We start from the raw sequence: 7,280 nt of genomic DNA, 5'->3' as shown, positions 1-7,280 counted from the left end.
TTAGAGAAACAAAAAAGAAAAACCATTTTATCTAACTTTACAGGAATGATGCTGCTCCTGGATTTAATAATTAACACTAAAGCCAATGCTAGATTGTACTAATTGATCTATTGGGTCGATCTATTTTGAAAAACAAGAAGTAAAAACAGTTGGGAAATTCCAAATTTCACTAAAATACTTATGTTTCCGTATTTGTAAGGAAATTTTAAGACCAAGGGTAGATTATGTAAGCTTGATCAATCTATTTTGGGAAACAAGAAAGAATAACCATTGGAAAAAGTGGATCAGCAATCTTTCTGGGGACAATTTCTTCTATAGCCAATACAATCAAAGATTGCCTTTAATATTAACTATCAAATGCAGAAACAGCTGGATTCATTTCCTTTTCAAAATAGATCGACCCAATATATCTAGCATTGACCTTATTATTAACAATCAAATTCAGAAACAGCACTATTCAGGCGAAATTAGCCAAGAACTTCATCTTTTTTCCAATCGTTTTTACTTCTTACTGTTGAAAAAAGATCGTACCTACATTTACATTGAAACATCAGCCTTAATAGTAAATATGTAATACGGAACAGGAGTTTTCGTGTGAAATTAGAAGACGATTTCTATTTTTTCCAATGGTTTTTACTTCATAATTTTAACCTACATGAAAATTCTTACGTCGGTCTTAATAATAACTAACAAATACGAAACAGGAGTGTTCGAGTGAAATTAGAAGACGATTTCCACTTTGGCCAGTGGTTTTTATGTCTTCTTGTTAAAAAAAGATCGAACCTACATTTACATTCATACATCTGCTTTAATATTAACTATCAAATACGAAACATGCGTTTTCGAGTGAAATTAGAAGACGATTTCAACTTTTTCCAATGGCTTTTACTTCTTGTTTTGCAAAATAGAACAAGCTAATTTGCTTGGAAACAGATGGATTCATTTGAAATAAAGAAATAAATTTAACTTTTTCTAATGGATTATACTCGTACTTTATATTTTTCAAAATAGATCGATCCTTCATTTGTAATTTAGCATTGACTTTATTATAAACTATCATATACGAAATCGCTGCATTTCAGTGAAATTACGAGACCATTTCCACTATTTCCAATAGTTTTTACTTCTTGATTAAGAAAAGAGATCATCCCATTATGTATAATGTATCATTAGCCTTTTTATTAACTATAAAATGCAGAAACATCAGCATTCCTTTGAAATTAGGAGAAAATTTACTATTTCCATTGGTTATTTCTTAATACTTAAAAAAAAAAAGTACCTACATCTACATTCTTACATCGGTCAATCTTAATATTAACTCTCAAATACAAAATATATTACATACATACATCTCAGTGAAATTGAGATAAAAGTTCAATTTTTCTAATTGCTTTTTACTTTCTGTTTTTTAAAAATGTTAGACTTTACAATTAAAATATAGCACTGGTCTTAATACTGATTATCAATTAGACGTTAATTGACTTTTTCTGTAGCTTTTTACCTCTTACTTTTAAAAAAAGATCGTACCTACATGTACATATTACATTGGCCTCAATAAAAAAATTCAAATACCAAACAGGAGCGTTCGGGTGAAAGTAGAAGACTATTTCTACTTTTCCCAATAGTTTTTACTTCTTGATTTTGAATATAGATTGACCAACATACACAATCTAGGTTTGCCTTTAATATTAACTATCAAATGCAGAAACACAAGCATTTCAGTGAAATTAAGACTATTTCCACTTTTTCCAATGGTGGAAAAAACTTGAAAAAGTTTTAAACTTTTTTGAAGGTTTTCTTTTATATTCCTGCCATTCTCGCAGCTGTTTCTAATTTTTTTTTCAGGATTTTCTTTTTATTATTATTTTTTTTTAAATTAAACGCTTTTCAACAATAAATCTGTACAAACATTTTAATAAAACATCTTAAACAGTTTATTTTTATTTTTGGAAATTATTTCTTTCATCCTGTTGTCTGTTCGCTATCGAAGTTTTTGAACTTTTCCATTTTATTTATTATTTTTATTTTTTGAGATAAAAAGAAGAATAAATAAGATTCTTTTTTTATACAGCAAACAAATTAAGCATTTTATTAAAAAAAAGGAACATACAATTTCAAGTAAAAATTCTAACATTACATTGTGAAACTAACATGCTTATTACATATAGTAACTACATAATACTTGTTTTGTTAATTGATTCTTCACAAAAATTTCCTAGGATAGATTATTTACGTCTATTTCACTTGGGCTTCTATTGGTGAACAGTTTTGCAGGCAGTACTCCAGTATCAGAGATATTTAATCTGAAAATCAACATTATGTACAATCAACAAAATTTATGTACTTAAAATAATTAGTTTTTACTGAGTTTAGCTTGAATTAAGAACCTAGACAAAAAAAAATTATAATAATTGATTATGTATTCACAGAAATTAAATAAATGTGACTGCAATAAAACTTAAGCATTGATATAAAAGTTTAAATAATTTTTTAATGTTCCTAACCCTTTCTTTCAAATAAAATGAAATATATTTTCAAAAAACATACTTATTATTTATCTAAAAGATTACTCAGATTGAACAATACAACCAACATGCTACTAATATTCTAGTTTTTTGTTGTTTTTTTTTTATACAGAATTGGAGAATATAACAGAATTTAAATCAAATTAAAACCTTTCTACAAAATTAAAACTTTTTTTCAGCTACAAAGATAAAAATGTATATGAAAAAAAGTATTAGTTTATATAGTATTACTCTGAACGCAGTACATAATAGATAAGAATACTTGAAGAACAGTTCCACAGTTAGAGAATCTAGTTTAGTTTATTATCAAAATAGAATGGATGCCAATTACCTCATAAATAAGGTCGTTTTGCAGAAAGCTCAGTTTTGAAGAAGTAAAAAGACCAATCAAAAATTAATTATTCTGATGCTGTACATCACTAATGTTTATGACTTAATAATTCACTTTAGTAAATGAATTTGATCACTAAAAAGCCCTAAGATGATAGAGAATCATTAAAAGTGTAAGCACAGGCCCTTTTTTTTAAAAAATAAACGTATATCTGAGTTCATGAACCTTCTAGATAGTTTGAATTTAGGCAAATCATTGCAGTTACTAGGTATCTAATCTATTACTGTATACATTATTAATTATCTTTAGATAATACGACATAATATCTTAACTGAGAAACAACATGCTGTAAGCTGAAAACATGTACTTACTATTGCTGTAGGAGTTAAAATGTGTTACATAGCATAAAATGTCATCAATGTTATCAACCCAGCCATTTGTTTTAATTGAACTAGTTCAGAATTACCATTAGAATGTTGAAAGAACGCTGAGAACAAAAATAAAACTTATATAAACTATTATTTATACCATTGTTTTCATTGTATTTACAAATATTTCGGAAAAAATCAATTTTTAATGTTAGAATTTAAAACTACTGGTGCGAACCTTACATGCGTACACTTAAAATGCATCTTCTATCAACTGTCTTGGGAACATGTCAATTTCATAAACACTTCTAATCACATCAAATCGTAATTAAAAATAATAGTATACACAAAAAATTCTGCTTACCTGCTAGAAGTCCTTAAAGCAGTAATGAAGCAAAAACTAGTTTTTAATTTCCTAGGAAGTTAACGCTTAATGCAAATAGATAATACAATCAGTCTTCTAAGATATGTAAAGTTCTCGCAGACTTAGTTACAGCAGCATCATCTTAATACTATCAATCATAAATAAAGAAACATCATATTACGAGATAATCAGTGAATTTTAAACATGGTAATTTTTTTAGGGGAAAACGTCTTTTTAAAATACTGACGACATAAAATGTTTATCAACGTGGGTGAAGAACACTTAATAAATAAAGCAAATTATTACTGTTGCTACATGTTAAAGAGAATATTTGGGGTAAACCGCATTACCTTTTTACCCCGCTGCCTTACCATACAGTTGTTTAGTTAGGAGGTTATTTCATGTTTATTTTAATAGTGTCAAAGTACATGTTCCTGCTACCTAGCGATGATCACTAAAACTAGTTTCTATGTAATTACATCATTCTAGTTCAAGCTATAGCAGCTAGATAGCACTGGCATGTTCTTAATATGTCAGTTTTTTTTCTATTCCTAATTTTAATGTAAGAGCAGAATGTATAGAATTTCTAATAAGGTTGCCCAATTTCATTAAGTTAAATATGAGGACTTCAATTCCTGATTTATTCTTTTTATTTAATTAGAGCAAATACCAAAATAATATATTTATAAATTCCACACTATGTATAATACAACCAACCAATCTTATGAAACTATTTCAATAATTACGGGGCAATAATATTGGTACAACTAGCGAGGAAAATTCTTAATAAATCTCCATAAGATGTATTGATATTTCACTATTTACAAGTGACATAACTAAAATTTCCATAAGTAAATCAATAAAAACTTACTATTTTTATAAGAAGTTGAAGATGTGGAGTAAAAGGTTGTCAACAAATCTAACGTTGTTCCTCAGCCATGCTAATCCATTGTATCCGTCAATCAACACTAAGACTTCAATTTTCTGCAATTACTTTTTGCTAATATGAAAATACATTGAAGGCCATAATAGATTGGCTCAAAGGTGACTTCGTGCTTAAATGCTCTGCTGTCAAACTTTTATCGGATGACAATATCACTTACTACTTACTAAAAATTTTACTCAGCTCGATACCGAAAATTTAAGTTTGACTATTCATTTTGTCTTACCATTACCACAGGAAGACTTTGCAATTTTTTCTAGAAAAAAGCGTCTCAACCTATCTTTTAGATTATTCAATTGAGCGTTTTACATTTATTTATATTTTAAATATGTCCAATATTCAATCGAAATAACGAAATTCATGTAAAAGTAATTAAGATTATGCCTTTTTTCTTTCTTTATGAAACTCTACATACAAAACTAGCCGACCTAATGAGTATAATATACGCTTGGCATAAAATTACAATGTTAGCAACCGAGCATAAGGAAATTTATGAGTAATAGTACTGAGGATTTAGCATTTTTCCTGAAACTCTACATAAAAAACTAGCCGATCTAATGAGTATAATAATACGCTTGGCATAAAATTGCTAATCTAAAATCATAGCTTAACTTCACGAAATTCCAACACGTGATAATTGGTAATAAAAAAACATAAGGATGGTTGAATTATAGGGTATTAATACTGATGAGATTCAGGAGGAATAAATGCCCAAATAATTACCAAAGTCTCTGCCAGGAGACAAATAATAACATCTATAGATGCTAATGATAAATATAGAGGGTCAGAGGAGAGTTCACAAGTCTGCTTCCGAAATTGATTGATTTATAGTAAATTAATTTCAAATTATAACAATAAATGCAAAATATTTCCTAATTTAGACGTTTCAGTAACCAAAATTATTTGTTTTTTAAATTCTGTACGAAACACATAAAAAATGAAGTGATTTTAACGTTAATGAATCGCAATTTTTCAAAACTGTATATTTTTCTTAATATTTTTTTTTCAAAAATACAGATTCTTTAATTATTCATAACTTTGAAAATAAAAAGGCCATCAAAATGATTCCAACTGCCTTGTCTTTATAGCAAATTATATTTAAATAAACTTTGTACAATTAAATGTTTTGCTAATTATTTGAAAAGATACAAAACATTTAATAAGGATTTTTTATGAAAAAAATCAAAACAAAAATGTTTTGATCAATGGTAGCGACCTCTAAATATTAATGGTTTTGCTCTACTGCGGACGAAACTTTTTGTTTTTAAATGAACTTTGATTTTCCGCCCGGCACTCTTTAAAATTTAAAAGTCATCATTTTTTGAAACACCCTAATATCCACTTTGCCCATCCATAACGTCATCCTAGCCTCATTAAAACTAATTCTTAAAACTAAGTGAACGAGAATGTTAATTTAAAAAAAGATTTTTCTTTATTTTCCCATATGTAAAATATTTTATTAAAATAGTAGACTCATTTGTCTATTTATTCATCTCAAGCGTGATATCAAAGTTGGCACAGTTGCGAATCATATAACTTTTTATTATATAACACAGTTTTCACATCACAGCTTCTGGTTTACGAGTATACTTACATAAGAGTTAGTAAACTACGTTTGAACGATGTTTTGGTTTTCACATCACCTCTTGACGATTATAACTTTCTTATTAAACTAACTTAGTAACTAAATTACGTTTGAAAAAATACTCGTTTCCACATCACTGCATCATAATTACAACTATTATTTAAAACTAGCGAACTTAATTACTGAACGATGTTTGGTTTCCTCATCACAGCATTAGCGCTTGCGTATTCTTAAAACTAGCTTATAACTAACTAACGATTAAATTATGAGTTTTTTCCACAACCCAGCTTAGGTCTAGCGTTATTTATAAGATAACTAACTTATTACTAACAATCATATAAATGATATTTGGCTACCTTATCGCTGCTTGGAATTAGCGTTCCATTAAACTATCTTATAACTAATTAACAACTAAACAACAATTGGTCCCCAGAATAATTTAAGCTTTTTCTTTAAAACTAACTTATGTTAACAACATTTTTTATTTTCACATCACTGCATCACACTTACAGCTACAAATTTATTAAATTAATTAATTTAAAACTATGTTTGTCTTCCACATCACTGTGCGTCAGGATTTGGCTCACTTCTAAAGCTTCTTATTTACTTAATTCGTATCAATCATTTTTGGCTTGCATATCATAGCTGCTTTGCCCTTGGTCATACAATTTAATGTCATACTGTTGCTTAATATCAAGTGGATTAGGGAGAAAAATAGTAAGAGATACCTTTTTTCTTTTTTTAATACAATGTACAAACTTAAAGTCTCTTAAAACTAACTGAACTAAACGAAGTTGGTTTTCCTCATCACAGCTTGGGATTAGCGTTACTTAAAACTAACTTATAACTAAGTAGCATTTAAACTGTTTGGTTTTCACTTCAAAGCTTGGTTCCACATCTTCTTTATCATTGACTTTCTACATTATCCTTGATCTTAATTATTATCTTAACTAAACTTAAAACTAATTGTTTAGAACATGAATAGTATAATTTGTTAGGTAAACTATAAAGTTATTTCAGTGAAACGTCACTAAATAAACTACACTTAAACTAACGAAAGGCCTTCTTTAATTTTGTCAGGCCAGAAAGTTTATTCTGCCATGAAGTATCGCTATGTATATATTTTTCTGTTCATCACTTTTACTTGTTTTTGTAAATAAACCA

The 7,280-nt window shown here is 28.0% G+C and overlaps 1 long non-coding RNA gene across 2 annotated transcripts; it reads right to left on the bottom strand.

The window, feature by feature from the left end:
* Positions 1-2,047: 2,047 nt before the first annotated feature.
* On the bottom strand, positions 2,048-4,032 carry LOC141446965 (uncharacterized). 2 transcript variants are annotated; one of them, XR_012454032.1, is made up of 4 exons: positions 3,836-4,032; positions 3,589-3,736; positions 3,228-3,343; positions 2,048-2,303 (listed from the first exon to the last, which is right to left on the bottom strand). It is a non-coding gene; the product is annotated as an uncharacterized lncRNA (long non-coding RNA). The 2 variants fall into 2 exon arrangements; XR_012454031.1 differs by having other exon boundaries at positions 3,589-3,994.
* Between the last annotated feature and the right edge of the window lie 3,248 nt (positions 4,033-7,280).

Source organism: Rhodnius prolixus, unplaced genomic scaffold (assembly GCF_049639745.1).
Source record: "Rhodnius prolixus isolate KJV_2025 unplaced genomic scaffold, Rpr scaffold_7, whole genome shotgun sequence".
Lineage (NCBI taxonomy): Eukaryota > Metazoa > Arthropoda > Insecta > Hemiptera > Reduviidae > Rhodnius > Rhodnius prolixus.
Note: the sequence above shows the minus strand (reverse complement) of the source record. Positions and strands in the feature narration are given on the sequence as shown.